We start from the raw sequence: 22933 nt of genomic DNA, 5'->3' as shown, positions 1-22933 counted from the left end.
TGCTACAGGATTCAGGTCAGGACTCTGTGCAGACCAGTCCATTACGGGGATGTTATTGTCGTGTAACCACGCCGCCACAGTCCGTGCATTGTGAACAGCTGCTCGAAATTGTTGAAAGATGCAATCGCCGATCCCGAATTGCTCTTCAACAGTGGAAAGCGAGGAGGTATTTAAAACATCAGTGTTGCCCTGTTCTGTGTTAGTGTCTCGAAAAAGAACAAGAGGATGCAAGTCCCCTCCACGAGAAACACGACCACAGCATAACACCACCGCCTCCGAATTTTACTGTAGGCACTACACACGCTGGCAGATGACGTTCACCGGGTATTCGCTATACTCACACCCTGCCGTCTGATCACCACAGTGTGTATTCTGATTCGTTACTCCATACGACTTTTTTCCACTGTACAGTCGTCCATTGTTTACGTTGCTTACACTAGGCAATGCGTCGTTTGGCGTTTACTGCCGTGATGTGTAGCTTATGTACAGCCGCTCGACCATGATATCCAAGCTTTCTCACCTCCCGCCTAACTGTGATAGTACTTGTTGTGGATCCTGATGCAGTTTCGATTTCCTGTATGATGACCTGGTTAGATGTCTGCCTATTACACATTACGACCCTCTTCAACTGTCAGCGGTGTCTGTCAGTCGACAGACGAGGTCGGCTTGCCCGCTTTTGTGCTTTACCTGTCTCTTTACGTTTCCACTTCACTATTAAATCGGAAACAGTGGACTTAGAGAGATGTTTGGGAGTGTGGATATCTCGCCTACAGACATATGACACAAGTCACACCCAGTCACCTGACCAGATACGAAGTCTGTGAGTTCCACGGAGCGCCCCATTCTGCTCTCTAACGATGTATAATGACTACTGATGTCGCTGATGTGGGGTACCTGGCAGTATGTGGCAACACATTGTACCTAATATGAGAATCGTATATTTTTGGGGGTGTCCGGATTCATTTGATTACTTAGTGTATGCTGCATCCTCCACATCTTATAGATGTGGCCCCTTTTGACTGATGTGCTCTACCTTCCAATCTGGTCTGTTTGTCTACATATTGTTTATGTTAATCGAGTGTTATGCTCTTCCGTTTCTGACTTAAGTCACTGCAATGGACAGTCTCTTTGGCATGCAGTCCTTCGTACACTTTGCAAGTCTTTGTTCGTGAATTTCCCCATTTCAGTCTCTTTGTGGATGATAGATGCATTCACTATGCACGTTCCAACAAAGAGAAGAAAATAAAGACTATGCCACCATTATCTACTTTTTGTGAAATCACAGCGATACTCTCCTATCAGACGATCAGAACAGTCAATAAAGTTCATGCTCCTGTTATAGTCACTCATTACAAGGGGTGAAGCCACTACAGTAGCTGATTTTCCTTTATCCATCTTACCTACACTTTTGGTGTCACTTTGATCATGCATAGTGAAGATCACGTTCACAGATAGTTTGTCAAAAAAATGGTTCAAATGGCTCTGAGCACTATGGGACTTAACTTCTGAGGTCAGCAGTCCCCTAGAACTTAGAATTATTGAAACCTAAATAACCTAATGACGTCACACACATCCATGCCCGAGACAAGATTCGAAACTGCTACCGTAGCGGCCGCGCGGTTCCAGACTGTAGCGCCTAGAACCGCTCGGCCACCTCGGAAGGCGATCGTTTGTCCTACTATTTGTAAAATACCACACCATCGTTTCTGACTCCGTTTTAAAAGTGCACTAGTTTCACCCCTTTATTTTTGGGAGGAATTTACGTGTAGTGTGTTAGTTCTTATGCGTCTTTGATGACCATTTAGCTTTAGATGATTCTTCTACTGTTCTTGTAACACGCTTAAGTATTCCAAGGGCGGTGGTTGTCGATGTTAACCACTTATTTTACTACACCTGGTCGCTAAATGGTGCAGCACTTGCCTTTGCCAGCCACACAGTTAGTTGAAGGAGTTCTCCCGAGATGACACAGCATTCAGTATCACACATTTTGCTTTCCTATTGTGGGTACATTACAATTTGTCTGTTGGCTTGGAGCAGTTTTGAGTGGTTTAGGTGGTCTATATTTTGAATATAACATTGGGTACATAAACACTACTTTCGTTTTCAAGTAAGTATCATCACATGTAACTTTACTTGATGATAATGAACTTTAGCGCAATAGTTATGTGAAACAAGTTTGTTTATTTCACATTTTTGCAGCTTCAGTCTTGGTTGGTACTGCTAACCACCACGCAACGGGGGTACAACTTAAATCCACTGTGGCTAGGAAAAGTCTTAGTGACGATGAGATTCGAAAACCTTTTTTCGAGGATCTTCTATCAGACTCAGATACTGATATAAATTTGTAACAAGAGTATATTAGTGATTACACTTACGAAATTGGCTGCGATAATACTATATTTTCAGTTCCGAAGAAAGCAGTAATTAATCAGATGATAAATTACAGAAAAGTAAAATTTAAAGGCAGTCGTTCAAAGTAGCAGTATACAAGGGACAAGCCTGTGAAAAGAGGCTATAAAACAGGATGGCGTGTCCTTAATCTGTATATAATTTGAAGTTTCAAATTTATGCTGGCATATTCGCTAAAATAAACGTAAAGTGTGACTGGAGGCACGTGTAGTGAGAGATTCACGGGAAGAATTATACGGTAAAAATCATATTGTCTTCGTGGATAATTTGTTTAAATCATTTAATCTCTTCGTCCTATTAAAAGCCCTGAAAGTGATCACAAAACACGACGTATTCGCCAGCTCAAAATAATTAAGAATTCCTTATGTTGATCTATATATCTATATACATGAGAGAAGGAGCTGAAACTTTTGCTATCTTCAGCATAAATTCCATATTGAAAATGGATAAATATCGACGTTCAGAACTGTAATACATTTAGAAACACGCGAATGTTTAAGTCGCACCGATGGTTACAGCTCTCGACAGGACGTTTAGCGCCCAAAATTATCATCTTTGAATACCACATGTTATCTCAGGTTGGTCTGCCTTCCTCCAGTTCTCGAAATGGAATGTCCATCTCCAGCACACTGCTCAGTTTTGTGCTCCATTAACGTTATGATGCTCATTATCTGGTGGTGATCCCCATTAATATTTACCGATTTCTTAGGTTGTAGATTCTGTATTGAGTCCCGGTAAAGTTGACTACCTACCACACTAAACTGACATTTTATTACTTAATAAATAGACTCTTATTAACACTTGGTCCCACTCAGACCATTTACAGTAAGTGTAAATAATAGTCCGATCACAAATATATGACACAGAACTCTCATACATATGTACGTACGTTAAATGATTGTTAAAATGTTGTTAAATATTTGTTAAATAATAACTTTGACCTGCTTCACAGAATGTCTCTTAGTTCTCTATCCATCCTGTTGTTAGCTTGTACAAGCCATTGACCACGTTTAAAGTACAGTAGTAATTAATATTGGCTGTAATGAACATTCAAATAAAATATTCATTAGCTAACTATACAAATAAGACACGATGTGAAGCATGTTATGCTCTATTCAGTTGGTGTGTTGATGTGGAGTATGTAATGTTCTGACAAACATTTGCATAATGAAACATATATGAAAATGGTAATATGTCAATAAATAAAACACATATTCATATATAGCTGTCATCTGAGTTATTGTTTGATTAAATCAGATGAACTGTTTAGAAGTTATTGATTTCAAGGTTCATTATGAGAAAGTTCAGCTACTATTAATTATTAAGTATTATAGTTTTAAAGATATTGTAAACATTATTGTTTCATTGGATGCAACTCATGTTTCTGTGGCTGCAGATGCATTCGGATTCTCTCTATATGAAACTGTCATTGACTATTAAATTCGGAAGTGTTCTGTGTAGTTATATTTTAGACTGCCGTAAATGCCACCATTAGTGTCATATCTTCTGCGCTCAATCCATGGGAGCAGTCACCCTTGAAAAGTCCCTGCTCTGGGGTTCCCCATATCCATGCAGGTACTGACTCCCTTGGTAGCTTGGAGCGGCCGCACAGCATCCTCACCCTGCCGATCTGCAACCAGCAAAACAAGCAAATTCATCTCTGGTCAGTACAAACCCCAGACGGACGAATAACTGGCCTAAACATGTCAAACATTATATTTTGTTAAGAAATAAATAAGTAAAGTTGAATAATGTTAATTACGTTTGTTTTATTTAAAAATCTTTAATAGTTTTTACATGAAAAATTCTGAGGGATTACTTTTCAGCACGTCTTCGTGGGTATGTTGCATTTGTGTTTGGCTCGTCATAGCCTACGACAGTACCAAGGAGAGTTTAAAAACTCATTTTCAAAGTGGAAATGTTTAAGCTGAAAAGAATATAATATTTATAGAGAAGTCTGCTTACTCCAGCCTGCGGCATATGAAACCAGAATAACAAGAAGGAAGCTCACAAACTAACTACCACGCTTACATAGGAGACAAAGAAAATGATCCAAATATCAGAGGGACTCCTGGGAGAAATCACAGAGGTAGAGGGTCATCTTGCCATGAGAGCTCCAGAGTTTTGTCGTAAGGGCCGGCAAAGACCGTAGCGTTTAGAATCTTAGCGATAACACCTGGGTGTTGCCTGCTCGTGATGAAGCTCAGGCAGAGTGACACCAGTTTCACTTCAATATGAGTCTAAAACTGGTTAATTGGAGAGTTTTTGTCGGTAAATAAGGTGCTAAAAGGTCCATGTGCGATACATTATATTATGTAAAAGAAATCAAATAAACACAATTTAATGTTATAAAAATGTCACAGGTGCACCGTTTCCTCGCTGGGAGTCCATGGAGGTTCTGGCGCTAGTGATGTTTAGAGATGTCGTTGAGATTCCTTATGCATCACGGAGAGGATTACTGATTGTGAGAGAGTACTTTCTCGCAAGTGTCAGACAAGGTGTTACTTCCTCCCACATCTCGCTAAATGTCGTTCACAAGAAAATTCGAGAAATTTGACCTAATGCAGAGGTTTACCACGATAAAATCACATGGTTCAAATGGCTCTGAGCACTATTGGACTTAACATCTGAGGTCATCAGTCCCCTAGGACTTAGAACTACTGAAACTTAGCTAACCTAAGGACATCACACCGAAGCATGCCCGAGGCAGGATTCGAACCTGCGTCTGTAGCGGTCGCGTGGTTTCACACTGAAGCGCCTAGCCAGTGCATATTTTTAGTGCAGGTTGCCTACATCAGGGGTAGGTATGCACTCAGGGCAACTGACAGGCACTTGACCTAGTGTTCTCCTTTGATTGAAAGGTCCTTAACCTATTGTTCTAGTAAGTGGTTTCCCATGTCACTACACTTAATCTATTGTCTCCCTCACTCCCTCTGCATCCTCCAACACCTTCCCCCCTCGGTGCTACAGGTACACTTTCGGGTCTGAGTTATTGAAATAGGCCCCTTTCTCACTCTTACCAATTTGATCAACTTATCAATTAATTAACCTCTCTGGTAGGAAAGTGCCACATTGCCCCCAGTCACACCCCTATGGTGGGAAGTTGAAATTCAATCAGGACAGTGCAACCCTTACTAACCTAAGAAACTGGCGAGAAGAGAGACCAACTAGGTGAGAAGAGAGACCACTTAGGCTACCTCCACTGACATAAGCCATCCGTCTGCCGCCTCTTCCTAGGAAACGATGGGAAGAAGACTCAACCTTTGCTAGACATAAGTCGTTATTTTGCATGCACTATTTATGTAAACAATTAGAGGCAATACCTCCATCCATTGTGTTAACCACAAGGTCCGTGAGTCTAACAGACACAGAACACAGTACCACCAGCAGAGAGCACTGTTGTCCATTCTGGAACACAATCTATGATTGTGGGAAAATGGCGGGAAGCAGTGTGGTCGTCATTGGCTCTGGACTACAGCTGACCTAGGTACCAGTACCGCTACCAGAGGGCGCTGTCGTTCCTTTCATGACGTAATCGAAGATGGCGGTCTGGTGGTGGAGAGGAAGGGTCTCATAACGGGAAATTCATGGGTATATTGTGTATTTATAAAAAAATTTGTTTGTGGTGATTGGATTTCTCTTGTTGACCATTCACAGCTGTTCGGAAATATGTAAGTCTTGTAAGATGTAATTACGTGGAGCAAACATATTGCATAACCTAATCTTTGGTACTGTACTCTGAGTGACTTAACCTAATAATTGGTCCTCTTTCAACACTTAAGTTATTGTGCTGTTAAGTGATTTTCCATGTCACGCCCATTTCCTTAAACTATTGTACCGCCTTTGATGCCAAATTTAGTAATCAGTTATACCCTCCCACCATTTTCTGATACAGTTATCGAATTTCACATCCTTTTGAACGCCAATTCTCGCGCATTCTTTTCTGTCGTCCACCCCCTTAATATATTGTATTGCATTTTAGTAAAAATTAGTCAAATGAACTTAGTGTTCTGCAATTAACCTGCTGTTCTGCTCCATGTCACCCACTCACACAAAGCCTCCCCTTAACTATTGTACTGCTAACACGAAGTTGATATAAAAAAGTTATGCAAATGAATTATATCGATATTCGTCACATGTATGGGGTAGTTTCTTTAATTCATGGCATCCTATTGGTCTTACAGTATTGTTCGTCTGTAAGGGGGCCCTTACCAGTTGTGTCTAAGTCAAGGGATTGAGAAGGTCCAAAGAAGAACCACATGATTCATGAATGGTAGGTACACTTAGCCATCGTGACAGCATTACATATCTCATTGAAAGTTTGAAATGTGACACGCTTGCTGATAGATGACGCTCTCAACAGAAGGGGCTTCTCACTAAATTCCAAAATCCTGTCTTCGCAAATGATGTAGAGCAAACATTATTACCACCAACTCTCAATCGCACAATGATCACCATTCAAAGATAAGGGAAATTAGAGCTCGTACTAAGGCATTCAGAGAGTGTTTCTCCCTCATGCAATCCGTGAGTGGAACAGATGGGAGAGGGGGAAAATATGACTTTGACGTGAATAGTGCACACCACCCCACACCGCTTGTGTATATGGTGATGTACATGGAATATAGTTTAAAGAAAGGATTGTTAATAAAAAACACATCCTGTCACCCGATGCCTGACACCAGTGCTGTAGTCGGGGTGCATCAGCGTTCCCCACGAAGCTACGACACGACCGTTTGGGTCGTGAAACGATGAGGCGCCGGCGTCTCTTTCACACTGGACACCCGAGACATTCCTGTCAAAATACGTCTTCACCTGGGTACGGTTGCTGGCGTGATGATGCATAGACTCCAGTGCGAAGAGAGACATGTTGCAATACTTCCCAGAATGGCACAGGGTACGTTCCTAACGATACATCCCATCTGTTACTGAACGTACCCTTGAAATTGCCGCTGCTACCGGTGTGGAGGCAGTTTGCCTTATTTTTTCTTTCTGCAGACGAGACTTTCAGCCACAAAAACTATTTTATACAGATAGCCATATCGCACCCACAGTTAAACCTTGCAGAGTACCCTTCATATGATCAGATACAGAAAGACTCCAACTTAATTACACAGTTCTCCCACTGAGGACAGGAGCTTGCATATCAGAATTTGAAACTTATCTGCAACCCATCAATATATCACTGCGTACCATGTCGATCTGTAAATGATCCGTGTAGGAATGATGCACGTTTCTTGTTAACGGTACGATCTATCTGAATGAGGAGACCTTTTGGATCATAGGACGTGTTAACTGAGTTGTGCTCTAGGCACAGCGAACTAATAGGTAGTGTGTGTTGAGTAGGGTTCTTGATCGTGTGGAAATCTGAGTTGATTGTTCGGTTGAATGCTTCGGCACGTTTCGTGCCTTTATTTAGTTGCGTGAACATGGATTGTAGTGTGTGCATCTACCAGGTGACAGAAGCATTTGCCGGTTCTCTGGACGTGAGAAACACCTTAGTTGACCTTGTAAATTATAGGGATGATTTGGAATCAGTTACATCACTGACATCGATATTCGTGAGTGGAAATATCAGTTTTCCTTATTTGTTTCGATTTCTCACGTAAATGTTTTTGCAGGCGTGTTAAGTTTCTAGTTACTCAGTGGCCTAGAGCATGCTCCACCTCGCTTAAGTTTGGGGTTTGTAGAAAAACAATTTCAGTCTATATCTTTGGGATTATGTTGCACAAGAGATCGGCAGGATACTGCTGTGTGCTTGATATCGAGAAGTACCGCGAAAATGGTATAACATTATGGTGAACTGTGTGAAAATACATGAGTTCTTTTAATCCCAGAGTCTGGAGATGGGTGTAGAAAAACAAGCAAGCAAGCAGGTCTGGACCGGAATTAGTAATGCCTTTGAGACTGTCTTATGTCCGCTGAGGGTGCTATGCTCACCCGCCGACCTCGCAGGGAGATATCTAGTGCTGCAAGGAGTGTATGTTGTCCCGTCTCTCTTTGTAGTAAATGTACAAATGATGTAATAGGGCTGACTTTGTATGGCGCAGTATATGAATTGCATGTTTACTAGATGGACACGATGTGCGGTGAGATATTGATGGCTCGGAGATTGGTATCATGTTCTAATATTCAAGCTCTTGTCCTCAGTGGGAGGGCTGTGTAATTGAGTAGGAGCCTTTCCGTATTTGAAGATATGTAGGGTACTTTCCAAGGCCTAATTGTGGGTTCAACATGGCTATCTGTATAAAATAGTTCTTGTGGATGAAACTCTCGTCTGTAGAAATAGAAAAAAAAGTCTTACTGCTTCCACACCGGTAGCACTGGCAGTTTGAAGGGTAAGTTCAGTGACAGACGAGCAGTGCTGTTAGGAGTGTACCCTTTGCTATTCTGGGAAGTATTGCAACGTCTCTCTCTCCCTGCAGGACCCTATGCATCATCGCACGAGCAACAGTACCTAGGTGAATATGTATTTCGACGGGAATACCTCAGATGCCAAGTATGAAAGAGATGCTGGCACTTCATATCTTTGTGGGGACAGCCGATGCACCTCGACTCCGGATTTGCTGTCAGGCGGCGGTTGGCAGGTGGTGTACTTTATTAGTGATATTTTGTTCAAACTATATTCCATCTACATATATACTCCGCTAGCCACCAAATGGTGTTTCACGGATGCCAATATTCGTGCCAAAGTCATTCGTTCCCCCCTTCCCCGTCTGTTTCACTCTTGGATTGTGTGAGGGAAAAATGACTGTCTGAATGCCTCAGTATGAGCTCCAATTTTCCTTATCTTTGAATGGTGATCATTCTGCTATATGAGGAATGGTGGTAATAATATATGCTCTATATCTTCGGCGAAAATATGATTTTGGAATTTAATGAGCAGCCTCGTCCTTTCAGTGCATCGTCTGTCTGCAAGTGTGTCCCTCTTCAGACTTTCAGTGAGATATGTAACGCTCTCACAATGGCCAAATGTACTAGTCACGAATCTTGTGGTTCTTCTTTGGCCTTTCTCAATCACTTGAATCTGACCCAACTGGCAAGGGCTCCCATACAAACGAACAATACTATATGACCAGCAGGATGCTGTGAATTAAAAAAAAAAAAAAAAAACCTCTCCCATACATGTGAAGAATATCGATTTAAATAATTTGCATAAACTTTTTTATATCAACGTGGGTTTAGAGGTACAGTAGGTAAGGGGAGGATGTGTGTGCATAATTTTTATCTAAAACGCAGTACAGTAGCTCAAGGGGGTGGGTGTCAAAGGAGAATGCGTCTGAAATGGCGTCGAAAAACATGTGAAATTCGAAAAGTGTACCAGATAATGGTGGTAGGACATAACTGATTACTTAATTTCCGACAACAGCCCCTTACGTTAGGTTGAGACACCCAGAGTACACTGCCAAACATTAGGCTATGCACCACGTTTGCTCCTTATAATTACTTCTTACAAGACCTACAAGTTTTCAAACAGCAGGGAGTGATGAGCAAGAGAAATCTAACGCCTGAAAAACTGAATTTTTTATAAATAAACAATATATACTTCAATCTTCTGTTATGAGATCGTTCCTCTTCACCAACTTCCATATATTCCATACAATGCATTGAATCCACTAAATGTTTAAATAAACAATTTTCCATACAGTGTCTAAATACTTTAAACAGTATTGGTTAACTGAGTCTTTTTCCTGCCAATTTCTAGGAAGAGGTGGCAGTCAGATGACTTAGGTTACAGGAGGCGCCCTTTTTCCCACCATTTTGTTAGGTTAGTAGAGGTTGCATTGTCCTGACAGAATTTGAACTTGCTGCCAGGGGGGCATGGCACTTTCCCACCAGAGAGGTTAATTAATGGTTCAATTTAATTAAGTAGTCAATCAAACTGATAATAGTGAAAGGGGGAGTATTCCAATAACTCAGAGCTGAAAGTGTATCTGTAGCATTGTGGGGGTTTTGGTTATGGGGAGGGGGTGGTGGGGACAATATGTTAAGTGCAGTGACATGGAAAATCAGTTAACAGAAGAATAGGTTAAGGACGTTTCAATCAAAGAAGACCAATAGGTTAAGTAGATGTCAATCAGAGGAGAACAGTACATTTGCCCCTGAATGCGTACCTGCCCCCGATGTGGGCAACCCACACTAACAAAATGCACTGGCGCTGGCCTAGCTCCACTACTGACAGTGACAGGAGCAGCAGGTAGTGATACCCTAGGTACCCTCCACTACACACCATCAGGTGGCTTGTGGTGTATTGGCGTGGATTTATATGATTAAAGTGTTACTATAGTTCCATTATTTCTCTTCACGAGTGAGTGATACATCACTACAATAAGATCTTTTGTCAATGTATAAAGGGCAACAAATTGTGTAATTTCATTGGAAGGATGACATTCCGCTAAAGGGAAGAGTACCTAAATACCTACCACTCCGTCTGCCTCCTTAGGTGAGTGGTTAGCAATTCTGACTGCCATGTAGCGGGTCCAGTTTTCGATTCCTGACCAGATGCAGCGTTGTCCTCATCATCGTTTTATCATCATAGACGTTCAAATCGCTCAGTGTGGCGCCTACTGAACAGACTTGCAAGTCGGCAACTGAACGTATCCAGTTGGGGACTCCCAGCATTCATTGCCATATGATCATTTCAATTTTCACTAGATGTGCCCTTCAGCGATGGAACGTAGGGGGATTTAGTAATGGTACGGAAACTCTCAGACAATGTTACTTACTCGCAACGCTTGTTTTTCAAAGAAATACATAATCCACATAATTCGTCAAATTTACTGTATGACTGTTAGCGATATGAATTGGGGATATGAATCTTGCCTGGTATCATTTTGTTCAGAAACTTGGAGGTAAATACACCCACTAGATTCAGTTTCCATAAAGCCATTCGACTGGACGTAAACTGTAACGGATCGAGTTTTGTAACGACAAAACCAGCCTCTGGGGTCTTTTTGAGTAGTTTTGTTTCTGCAATATCACAAGCATGGCCCTATGTGCCGTCCAGGCTAAAATCCGCAGTTGCGGCACTCGGTGTAGAAAAAGCAACGCTTCTAAAAGCGTCTTTTAATTTATTGGGTTTCTTACTATAACGACTTTACACCTTACAAGCCCACTAAAGACTTTAATGATTGTATTCCTTGTCTTTATTTTACATCGTATAATTATCACTGAAGAATATGTGTACGCCTGCAGCAGCGACATTTGGCGTGCTTGCAACACAAACATTTCGTGGCTACTGTACGGCAGTTTGTACTGAACAGTAGTGCTGTTGACAAGATGACTCTTCTGTATACCATTATTTATACATGTGTGTGCCTATGCTGGTTCTCACTTTATGTTTAGCTTCTGACTATGCCACTATGGCTCAAGTATATTAGGACATGTTATATAAAACAGGTATGCCTCGCCGTATTTAAAGCGCATGGTTTTCATAAGTATGTCAGTAATACTTTTCATCATGATCTATTTTATAGTTTGAAACTGTAGACAATTTGCTTGTTGTACATTTTCCCCTATATTTTGCTGCAGATCTGAAGATTGTCATTGTTGATCGAAGCCGGTAGTCTGAGGACCTACAAGTTTGTCACCACGGACATGAAATAAAAGAAATTTATTCTACATATTCGGATCACTGGTCGATTTGCGACAACGTCGCAGCTTGTAAAGCTCTTGAAAGCCATTAAAATCCTTCTTGGTGTGCAGTCGCATCATGATATACAGGGTGGTCGGAAATTCACGTTAATAACTTCTAGAACTTGTAGAGGGTAGTGAGTACATAGCATTTTAAATGGGAACGCTTGTCCGGAAACGTATCGTTTCTGTTCTACGAGAGTTTCAATGCAGATGATTATCTCATCCACACCCACGTGAGGAATTTACTTAGGCCTGATCTAGTACAATTGTTGCAATCCATTTGAAAAGAATACTGACTCGTTCAATTGCCGCTACAACTTACGTCTTATGGTTTACATTAGTCGACAGCAACAAGAACCCAGCACCTACGGCACCAGCCGCAACGTAGCGATGCATTACAACAGCGGCTTGATGTGGCGACCACCGACGTTGTTACACACTTTGTACCTCCGAAGCATGTTCTGGTACACTCTCTGCATCCCATCTGGTGTCTCTTCAATGTCTTTTGCAGCGGCCAGAACTCGAGGAGATCTTCCTCTGTCTCTACAGGTGTCTCATAAATTAGGCTCTTCATACGACCCCACAAGAAGGACTCCATAGGGGTTTCACCATACTGTCTGTTGAGATGTCTCCGGACAGCCAGTGACAAGTGAGGTGGTGTTCCATCATGCAGAAACCACATTTCCTGACGGACATTCAATGGCACAGCTTCCAAAAACGAGTCCATTACGTGTCGTAGGAAGACTACGTATGTGTGACCCGTGAGCTTGGATGGAAGGAGGTATGGTCCAGTCACATGAACTTCCAGAATACATGACCACACGTTAATTCCAAACCTATCTTGAAATCCCTGAACATTGGCATAAGAGTTTTCGTCCGCCCAGATATGGTTATTTCGAGCATTCAGAACACAATCCCTTGTGAACTTACATTCATCTGTGAAAAAAACTCGACATGTAAACAGGGGCGCGTCGATGCGGTGGTGCAGGAACCATGTGCAGGAGGCGACGCGTTGTGGAAAGTCTGCTGTAAGTGGTACGGACGTAATTGTTGCTCATGCAGGACCTTCAAGACGGTACTGTGCCTAACAGCCATTGCACGAGCAGTTGTTCGCGAACTCGTTGACGGGCTATCTTCAATGCGACCTGGTACACCTCCAAATTCTGGAGTGCGGCGTCGCCTTGGAGCACCACAGCCCTGCCTCCTCACAGTGGAGGTACCCGTTTCTCGTAGCCGTTGTGTAACTTGGGCAAACAGTTTGTGCGATGGAGAGTGACGGTGTGGAAAACGTTCGTGATACAGTGGACTAGCAGCTCTTCTGTTACCTCCAACTTGAAACATCCCCTTAGAAAAATTTATGAATGACTGTGCTGATAAACCTCTTACGTTATTTGATTTTCAAGCAGCTGAGCAGAACTGAACGTACTGAGACATTTCGCGCTTTACCTATTCTGATCAACACTAAACTGACACAATATTTTTAGCGGAACGCAATCTGACTTTCAGTAATCCCTACAAAAGAATGGCCCTGACTAACAATAACCTATACTTTTCATGAATCACTTACCTCACAAAAATCTTCGTTACTCAAACTACTGCAATACAGCGAGCGCCAATACTGCCAGCTAAATAACAGATTCTAACTACTGAAGTCACTAACTACTGATAGGCATAGTTAGCAAATGAAAGATTTTGATAAAGAACAAGCAACGTATTTACCTTAATAGTGTTCAAAAGTCATAATACATATATCAGTTCATGACATCCAGTCTTAAAAATTTACTGTCACTGATGGACACACGTCCAGATCATCCGCTCTCAAAACTCCGCCATCTCTCTCCTCACATCCACCACTGCTCGCGGCTCACCTCCAACTGCCCAACACTATAATAGCATATACTCCAACAATGCAAACCCAGCCACAGACTGCACACATCACAGCCAGTGATTTTCATGTAGACCGCTACGTGGCGTTACCAATATAAAAACCTAGACAGCCAACTTACAAACCTCACCATACTCAAGGAGCATGTCTGTGTATTCCGCAAACGTGTACTGAACCATGTTTATCGGTGATGCACGGGTATTGACTCGGTCTCACAGCAAAGCGGACATTAAGTGACATCTGGGTATCGTTTGACGTAGTACACGTCATCGCGTCTACCCTGTTGCATAACAGGACAGTGAAGTCTGAGACGCTTCTCTTGCCCTAAGCAGACGTTGACGAGGTACACATCTGAATTGAAACTGTCGTAGAACGGAAACGATACGATTTCGTACATGGGTTCCTATTCAAAATGTTCTGTACTCACTACCATCTATATGCCCAAGAAGTTTGTAACGGGAATTTCCGACCACTCTGTGTATTACTTAAAGTAATACCCGACATTTCGGCCGGCCGGGGTGCAGGAGCGGTTCTAGGATCTACAATCTGGGACCGCGCGACCGCTACAGTCGCAGCTTCGAGATGTGTGTGATGTCCTTAGGTAAGGTAGGTTTAAGTAGTTCTAAGTTCTAGGGGACTGATGACCTCAGAAGTTAAGTCCCATAGTGCTCAGAACCATTTTGAACCGACGTTTCGGCATTGTTGAAGCTGGCTTCCTAAGGGCCTACATGTTAATGTGCTGTTGGGTGCTTCAACTGTTTTCATTCCAGTAGATTCCATCTGTTTCCAGCTCACCTGCCTGTCTTGCAACTTAACAAGGAGTTTATAATAACGGAAGAATGTTTTCCTTCCGTAATCCCCATTTACACCCAAACTTCACTAATGCGAGTAAGACTATTCAGAAATTTAAAATAACCCTTCATAACGGCTGCTCGAAAATCTGATGCTCCGTAGTGCAACTGGATTACATTTCGGGCAACAGCGAGCGGCGGCCGCTGCTTCAGTTGTGTTTTCCTCGGCTACTGTCGGAGGCTGAAACCAAACACCGCGAACTCGAGTTTCAAAGTTAGTCTGCAGCAGCAGCAGCAGCAGCGGCTCCACGCAGCCGCACGGAGCATAACAGTAGACGTGGGCCGAGTGCTGTGCCTTGGGGGGACCCGGTGGCAGCGACGCGACTGCCTCTGGTGGGGTGGGGGCGCGTGCTAAGCAGGACGTACGAGGCGGGGCGCCGCTACACGGAAAACCTCTCCGCCAGATGACGTATTCCGCCTGCGTCCGCCGCCCAGCCGCAGTACTTGTTGCTGTGGCGGCGGCCGGGTCGGCGTCAGGGCGAGGAGGCGCCATCAGCCAGGCGGTGTGCCGGCAACGCACTAGCGGATAACTTCTGCCAGTAATATGAAGCGGTTTGCGCCTGACGCGAGGAAACAAGATCCGTTGACAAAGGGACAGAGTACTCCACGTAAAATTTATTACAGTTAACAGTTAGACAGACTGAAAATGAAGATGTTATACGATGAATCAACAGCATAACAGTATAAAATTACGGATATCACACCATTCATCTTTCATTTTTTACGGAACTGATATGACTGATATTCATTGTCACAATCAGTTTAAGGCCATATAGGAACGGCCAAACTTTCAGGAAACATTCCTCACACACAAAGAAAGAAAATATATGTGGACATGTGTCCAGAAACGCTTACTTTCGTTATTAGAGCTCATTTTATTACTTCTCTTCAAATCACATTTATCATGGAATGGAAACACACAGCAACAGAACGTACCAGCGTGACTTCAAACAATTCGTTACAGGAAATGTTCAAAATGTCCTCCGTTAGCGAGGATACATGCATCCACCCTTCGTCGCATGGAATCCCTGATGCACTGATGCAGCTCTGGAGAATAGAGTATTGTATCACAGCCGTCCACAAGACGAGCACGAAGAGTGTCTATATTTGGTACCGCGGTTGCGTAAACAAGAGCTTTCAAATGCCCCATACATGAAAGTCAAGACGGTTGAGATCAGGAGAGCGTGGAGGCCATGGAATTGGTTCGCCTCTACCAATCCATCCGTCACCGAATCTGTTGTTGAGAAGCGTACGAACACTTCGACTGAAATGTGCAGGAGCTCCATCGTGCATGAACCACATGTGTCGTACTTTTAAAGGCACATGGTATAGCGGCACAGGTAGAGTATCCCGTATGAAATCAAGATAAGGTACTCAATTGAGCGTAGGTGGAAGAACATGGGGCTCAATCAAGACATCACCAATAATGCCTGCCCAAACGTTCACATAAAATCTGTGTTGACGACATGATTGCACAACTGCGTGCGGATTCTCGTCAGCCCACACATGTTGATTGCGAAAATTTACAATTTGATCACGTTGAAATGAAGCCTCATCCGTAAAGAGAACATTTACACTGAAATGAGGATTGACACATTGTCGGATGAATCAATCGCAAAAGTGTACCCGTGGAGGCCAATCAGCTGCTGATAGTGCCTGCACAAACTGTACGCGGTACGGAAACCATTGGTTCTCCCGTAGCACTCTCCATACAGTGACGTGGTCAGGGTTACCTTGTACAGCAGCAACTTCTCTGACGCTGACATTAGGGTTATCGTCAACTGCACGAAGAATTGCCTCGTCCATTGCAAGTGTCCTCGTCGTTCTAGGTCTTTCCCAGTCCCGGGTCATAGGCTGGAATGTTCCGTGCTCCCTAAGACGACGATCAATTGCTTCGAACGTCTTCCTGTCGGGACACCTTCGTTCGGGAAGTCTGTCTCGTTACAAACGTACCGCGCCACGGCTATTGCCCCGTTCTAATCCATACATCAAATGGGCATCTGCCACCTCCGCATTTGTAAACATTGCACTGACTGCAAAACTACGTTCGTGATGAACACTAACCTGTTGATGCTACGTACTGATGTGCTTTATGCTAGTACTGTAGAGCAATGAGTCGCGTCTCAACACAAGCACCGAAGTCAACATTACCTTCCTTCAATTGGGTCAACTGGCGGTGAATCGAATGAGTACAGTACATACTGGCGAAACTAAAATGAGCTCTAACATGGAAATTATGCGTTTCCGGACACATGTCCACATAACATCTTTTCTTTATTTCTGTGTGAGGAACGTATCCTAAAAGTTTGGCCGTACCTTTTTGTAACACCTTATATATATATATATATATATATATATATATATATATATATATATATATATATATATATATATATATATATATATGTGTGTGTGTGTGTGTGTGTGTTTGTGTGTGTGTGTGTGTGTGTGCTTTACGAGGGAATTGCTGACTGGAGACTGATTCTTCACCAGCATGTGGCAAGGAAGACAAACACTGTTGACTAGGGCACCAATTAGCATACTCCAGCAGGATAACGCAAGACCTCATACTGCATTTCTGACCACTAACGCTACAAGGACTGTACAGTTCCTTGACAGGCCTGCCTGGTCTTCTCATTAGTCAGTCATAGGGCACGTCTGAGTGGTGGTAGGAAGACGTGTACTTTCCTGACTGACTCCAGCTTCGAATCCTCATGGTCTGATAACAGAATTTGTATGATATGTGGCAAGATATTTCTCAAGACGATATTAGGCAATTTTGCTTTCACATAAGAAAGAATACTCCAGCGTATTCGTCGCCGTGTGTATACAACCTCAAACTGATGTTGACAGTTAACTTGAGTTTCACAAAGAGTGTAAGCTTGGATTAGGTGGATATTTTTGTTGATGACTGAAGACAGTGTACAGAACAACTTTAAATCACTGTCTAGTGCATTTGCAGGATAATAATTATACATATTAGGAGTAGTATCTTTTAGATTGGTTAGTACTTCCAAGTACATGTGGCAAGTGGAAGCCAAGAATCTTTATTTTTACCTGGGCAGCAGGTCAGCTGTTGAACTATGAACGTCTGGATGCAGAACGGCTAGTCTATATCCAGAGAGGTATTCGTTATGATGCAGTTAAGATCGTGCAGAAAAAATAACGTAGTAGTTTATATGACGTGGTTGCTGGAAGATTGTTAGAAGACAAAGAAAAGCAACAGTCTCACTGAATTAGATATGTATTAATATCTGCACTCACACTCCAATACCTTGTTTATTTACTCTATAACGCAATTCCTCGTAAATAATCAATCAATGTTTGATAATAATAGCGATGGCCGTAACTTGTTTTCACACATCATTAAAACCACACTTCTGGCAAGTTACCATAGAGAATCTTTTTTAACCAAGAGCACCACCAACAAAATAGATCCAGTCAGTGGTTGCCAGTCATTTTAGTTAAGAGAATAGCCTGGAGGAAAAAAGAGCGTAGCAAGCAACGTCTGTGGTACACGCCGCAACAGCTTTCAACAGTTATACATCGCTACTGCGAATCACTGACAATGGTTGGTTGGTTGTCTTAGGGAAGGAGACCAGACAGCGAGGTCATCGGTCTCTTCGGATAAGAGAAGGACGGGGAAGGAAGTCGGCCGTGCCCTTTGAAAGGAACCATCCCGGTATTTGCCTGGAGCGATTTAGGGAAATCATGGAAAACCCAAATCAGAACGGCCGCACGCGGGATTGAACCGTCGTCCTCCCGAATGCGAGTCCAGAGTCCAACCACTGCGCCACCTCGCTCGGTTCAATGACAATGTGTTAGCAGAATAGGCAACATATTGAAACCAAGATGACGTTGAAGTACAAAGATATACAGTTTTCCATGAATAAAAGCAAAGTGTATAACGTATTTTGCCAAGAGTATGACCCATATAACGTAGAGTAAACAGGAAGATCTATACGAACGAGCTTAAATAAACATTGACATTTTATAAAAATTTGGAAACAGACTAGCTTTGCAGAACAATGTTTTAATACATCACACTGATATACACACATGTCCAAGTGTTAGATTCAGGAACGAGACGACGGAAAGTGTCAGACTTTAAAATAATAACCACCAGGTACCTCGAATCAACTATCATGTAGAATTTATGTTCTCACCACAGTTGAATACTGCAGGAACAGTTAAACTAAAACCAATTTCACCTGTCCTTTTTCGCCACACATCACGTGATGATTGGTTATGTTTTTGTACCAATAATTCTATCCTTAAACTTTGAGAAAATGCTTCGAATAACAGCGACACTCTTTTAGGTACCACATAGTACCCTCTTATCCGTATTACTTGCAAATCAGTAAAATAGGCCTCCTGAGCAGTACTCGATAAATATCTAATTACTTCGTTTAGCTCTCTGTGGTTTATTGTAAGATTTAGACGCATTTAGAATTGCCCTTTAATTTATTTGATGGTTGCAGATTTTAGTTTTTAGTACACAATAGAACGTGAATAAGTTTCTGAAGAAGTAACAATACAAAACGGCTTCTAATTGAGATCGTAGGGAACGTTTATTAGAATAAAATCAAGATTATATGTTCTACCAGGAAAACACTCCACCACAAACGAATGACTGATTTTCCTTTTGCTGTGTCCCCTGTAACCTTTGAGGTCCTTCTGGTAGGCAGAAGCAAAACCTGCGCCTCCTCCACCGGCGAGTCACCCACAATGGTCGTCATCTGTCACCCAGCAGCCGCTGAGAGCCCGGCGATGGCTCTGCCGCCGAGGAGGACGTCCTCGGAAGCGATGTCTCCGATAAAGCATTTTATTCTCAGCTGAGTTCTCGTAAGCATTCCGTCCAAAGAGAAGAACTATATAGGTTTTAGAAAACTATTTGTCGTTCAAGAGGGTAAAATCTGTTGCAGCAATCCATAAGAACGAGAAAGATTCATTTGTTACTCTAAAATAATAAAGTAGCTGCAGTTTGTGTTGTATATAACCGTCATTAACTTTCCGTGGTCTGCTTTGTAGAACCAAATGAAAGTAATCTTTAAAGAAAGGGAATAACTAACTCAAGGCTCAATAGAGATTGTAACATAAATCGTAACAGGAACTGTTAGAATTCTCTACTGTTTTTAAACGTCGTATGCGTACCGTACATTGCAACTACATCTACATTTACATGGCTAGTCTGTATATCAAGCTTAGGTGCCTGACAGACGGTTCAGCGAGACACATTCGCACTAATCCCCTGTTATTTCGCTCTCGAACGGCGCACGGAAAAAAATCAACACCTACAGCTTTCCGAGCGTAATCTTATTTCCTTTGTTTTATTATGATGGTCGCTTCTCCCAACGTAAGTCGGCGTCAACAAAATATTTTTCCTTTCATACGAGAAAGGTGGTGACTGAAATTTCGTGAGAAGCAACGAGAAACGCCTTTGTTTCAATGACGTCCATCCCAATTCTTTTATCATGTTCGTGACACTCTCTCCGCTCTTTCTCGATGACACAAAACGCGCTGGTCTTTTCTGAACTGTCTCGATGTACAACGTTAATCCTAACTGGTAGGGATTGCAAGCCGTACAGCGGTAGTCCAAAAGAGGACGGACAAGAATAGTGTAGGCAATCGCTTTAATAGATGTGTTACGTCTTGTAAGTGTTCTACAATAAAAGGCAGCCTTCGGTTTGCTTTCCACACAACATTTTCTGTATGTTCTTTCCAGTTTAACTTTTACGTAAATGTAATTGCTAGATAGTTAGTTGAAATTAGATTCGAATGTTTCATCGTGTAAACGAAGTTTAACGGATCCATTTTAGCACTCATGAGGCTACCCTCACATTTTTTCGCTATTTAGGGTCAATAGTCAATTTTCGCACAGTACATATATTTTATTGAAATAGTTAGGAATTAGTTTTTTTTCTTATCACTTTACTAGACAATAAACGACAACATCGTCTGCAAATAACGTATGACCGATGCCCCGATAGCCTCCTAAATCGTTTATATACATGAAGAACAGGAGAGCGGCCGTAGCACTACCTTGGGGAATGCCAGAAATCACTTTTTTTCCTTTAAACAGTGTAATACTGTGTTTGTAACTTTCGTATTTGAATAAATGGGAGTAGTATCAATTATACTATTTTTATTTTAAAATCTTTACCTCTTTCTTCTTCTTGTGCCTTTGTCCCGCATCCCCAAGGAGTAGGCATGTTTATGAACGTATCTGGCGTGGTTAATGTAAGGGATCTGAAGGCACCGTATCTGACTAACAGTCAATACGCCTTGGGTCCCGGGTTCGAACCCTGTCATTACTTAAATTTTGAATAAGAATAATGAGCAATGGCGGCCGGAGACTACCAGCATAAAAAGTGACTCACCTTCTACCAATGGCCTTGTCATAAAGGACAGGGGAATGGTGAGAGATTTGGGTCATTCTCTTGCCATTGGGGTGGAAAACTGCCCTTAAGAGGCGGGAGAATCAGCTATGATCAACGGCACGAGAATACTGAAGGCAATGGAAACTACTGCAATAAAGGTACTTAACGCGCATCCAGTTGTCATGATGATCTCTCAACTGTAAAAAGATTGCACACTATTTTCCCCTTTAGATCTGTGGGAGGAGCTTCTGTGACGCTACAACGCAGTCCTTGCTATGAATTTTTTCGCTACTTAACACATGAAACTGTTTGTATACGATGTATTGTCTAGTGTAAACATGTATTGTAAATACTATGCTTAAATTATGTAATATTTAACACTGGCAAGACAGGGCATATTTAGTTGAAGTCTACTACTACCCACGCCAGCGTGTAGTGGTAGCAGTGACGCCGTGCTCGGAGTAAGACGTACAGTCGAGTGCTGCTGGTCCTGGCTGTGTTACATCTAACGGCTAGTGTGTGGATCTAAGTACGACGGGAAAGTAACGGTCGGCATATCTAGAAGCATGGCCGGGCAAGTTATTATGGATTAAGGGCCATAGTGCTGAAGAAACGAGGACTTAAACGTGAAGCGCACTGAGGGCCCAAGTCGTAACAGTAAAAGCCCGCTGCCACATCGTGTCGCTGCCGTGGACTTCCGTCGGTCCACCGACATTGACGGAAGTAAGATCCACGTAATTTTCGTAGGATAAAATTTTACTAGGCTTGCCAGTGACTGTGCATTTCTCTGAAGTTGAACAATTAATAACAAGCACTTTATAATCGAAGTGTTGCACTTACATTCCTCCCAACAATAACAACAAGTAGGTTCCTTCCGATCCTTACCTTATTGAACCGGGTGTGTCACGCCATTATCAAGAGAAAATATGTTAATTATCAAATTACTTGCACTGACGGTTAAGAGCAAATTTCAGACTTGTTATAGTAGTCAGTTGTTGAACTTACTAAGCTTACACCAACCGTAGTAACTTAATAACAGACTGAAGCAATAAATTTGATTATTAGCATTTATTTCAATGCATATTCAGCTGAAGTTAGTTCAAGGATATTTCATGAAACTGTAAAGTTTATTCAACCTGACAATCCCCCAATTAACGAATTATTATCATTCTAGCCAATCAATTATTGCCAATATATTTCATTATTAGTAGATTAAACTGTGGAAAGTACCTAATTTTAAAGAGAGACTGAGAGTCCATTTTTCAAAATCTCGATAGATAATTATCTATTTTTAATTTCTTTTACAACTTAATCATTTCTTTCGGCAAAATTTCCACTGGCAAAATTTATTTCCAAATTACTCATACAATAACGATCAAGTCTGCTATTTCTCGCAGAATAATCATTACTTACGATTCGGATGCCTTATCCCCACGCGGGTCAAAATTCATGATTCACGGTCATTGTCTATTAGTAATTTCGCAAATTCCGGGAATCAGGGGGGTGTTATACTGCCAGTGTGGTAATGACCACGAGAAGAAGAATAAATAAACAATGAGGTGTAACGTTCTGCGAGAAAAAGCCTGTAACATTAGAAGTTTGAACGATTTAAGAAAGCTAGAAAATCAGAAAATGGAAATGCAAACGCTCAGTTCAAATGTAGTGGGGGTGAATGAAGTGAAGTGAGTAGGAGAAAAGGAGTTCTGGTCAGACGAATATAGGATAACATCAACAGCAGCAGGAAACGGCATAGCGGGAGTAGGATTCTTATAGAA

This window comes from Schistocerca gregaria, chromosome 4 (genome assembly GCF_023897955.1).
Source record: "Schistocerca gregaria isolate iqSchGreg1 chromosome 4, iqSchGreg1.2, whole genome shotgun sequence".
Lineage (NCBI taxonomy): Eukaryota > Metazoa > Arthropoda > Insecta > Orthoptera > Acrididae > Schistocerca > Schistocerca gregaria.
Note: the sequence above shows the minus strand (reverse complement) of the source record.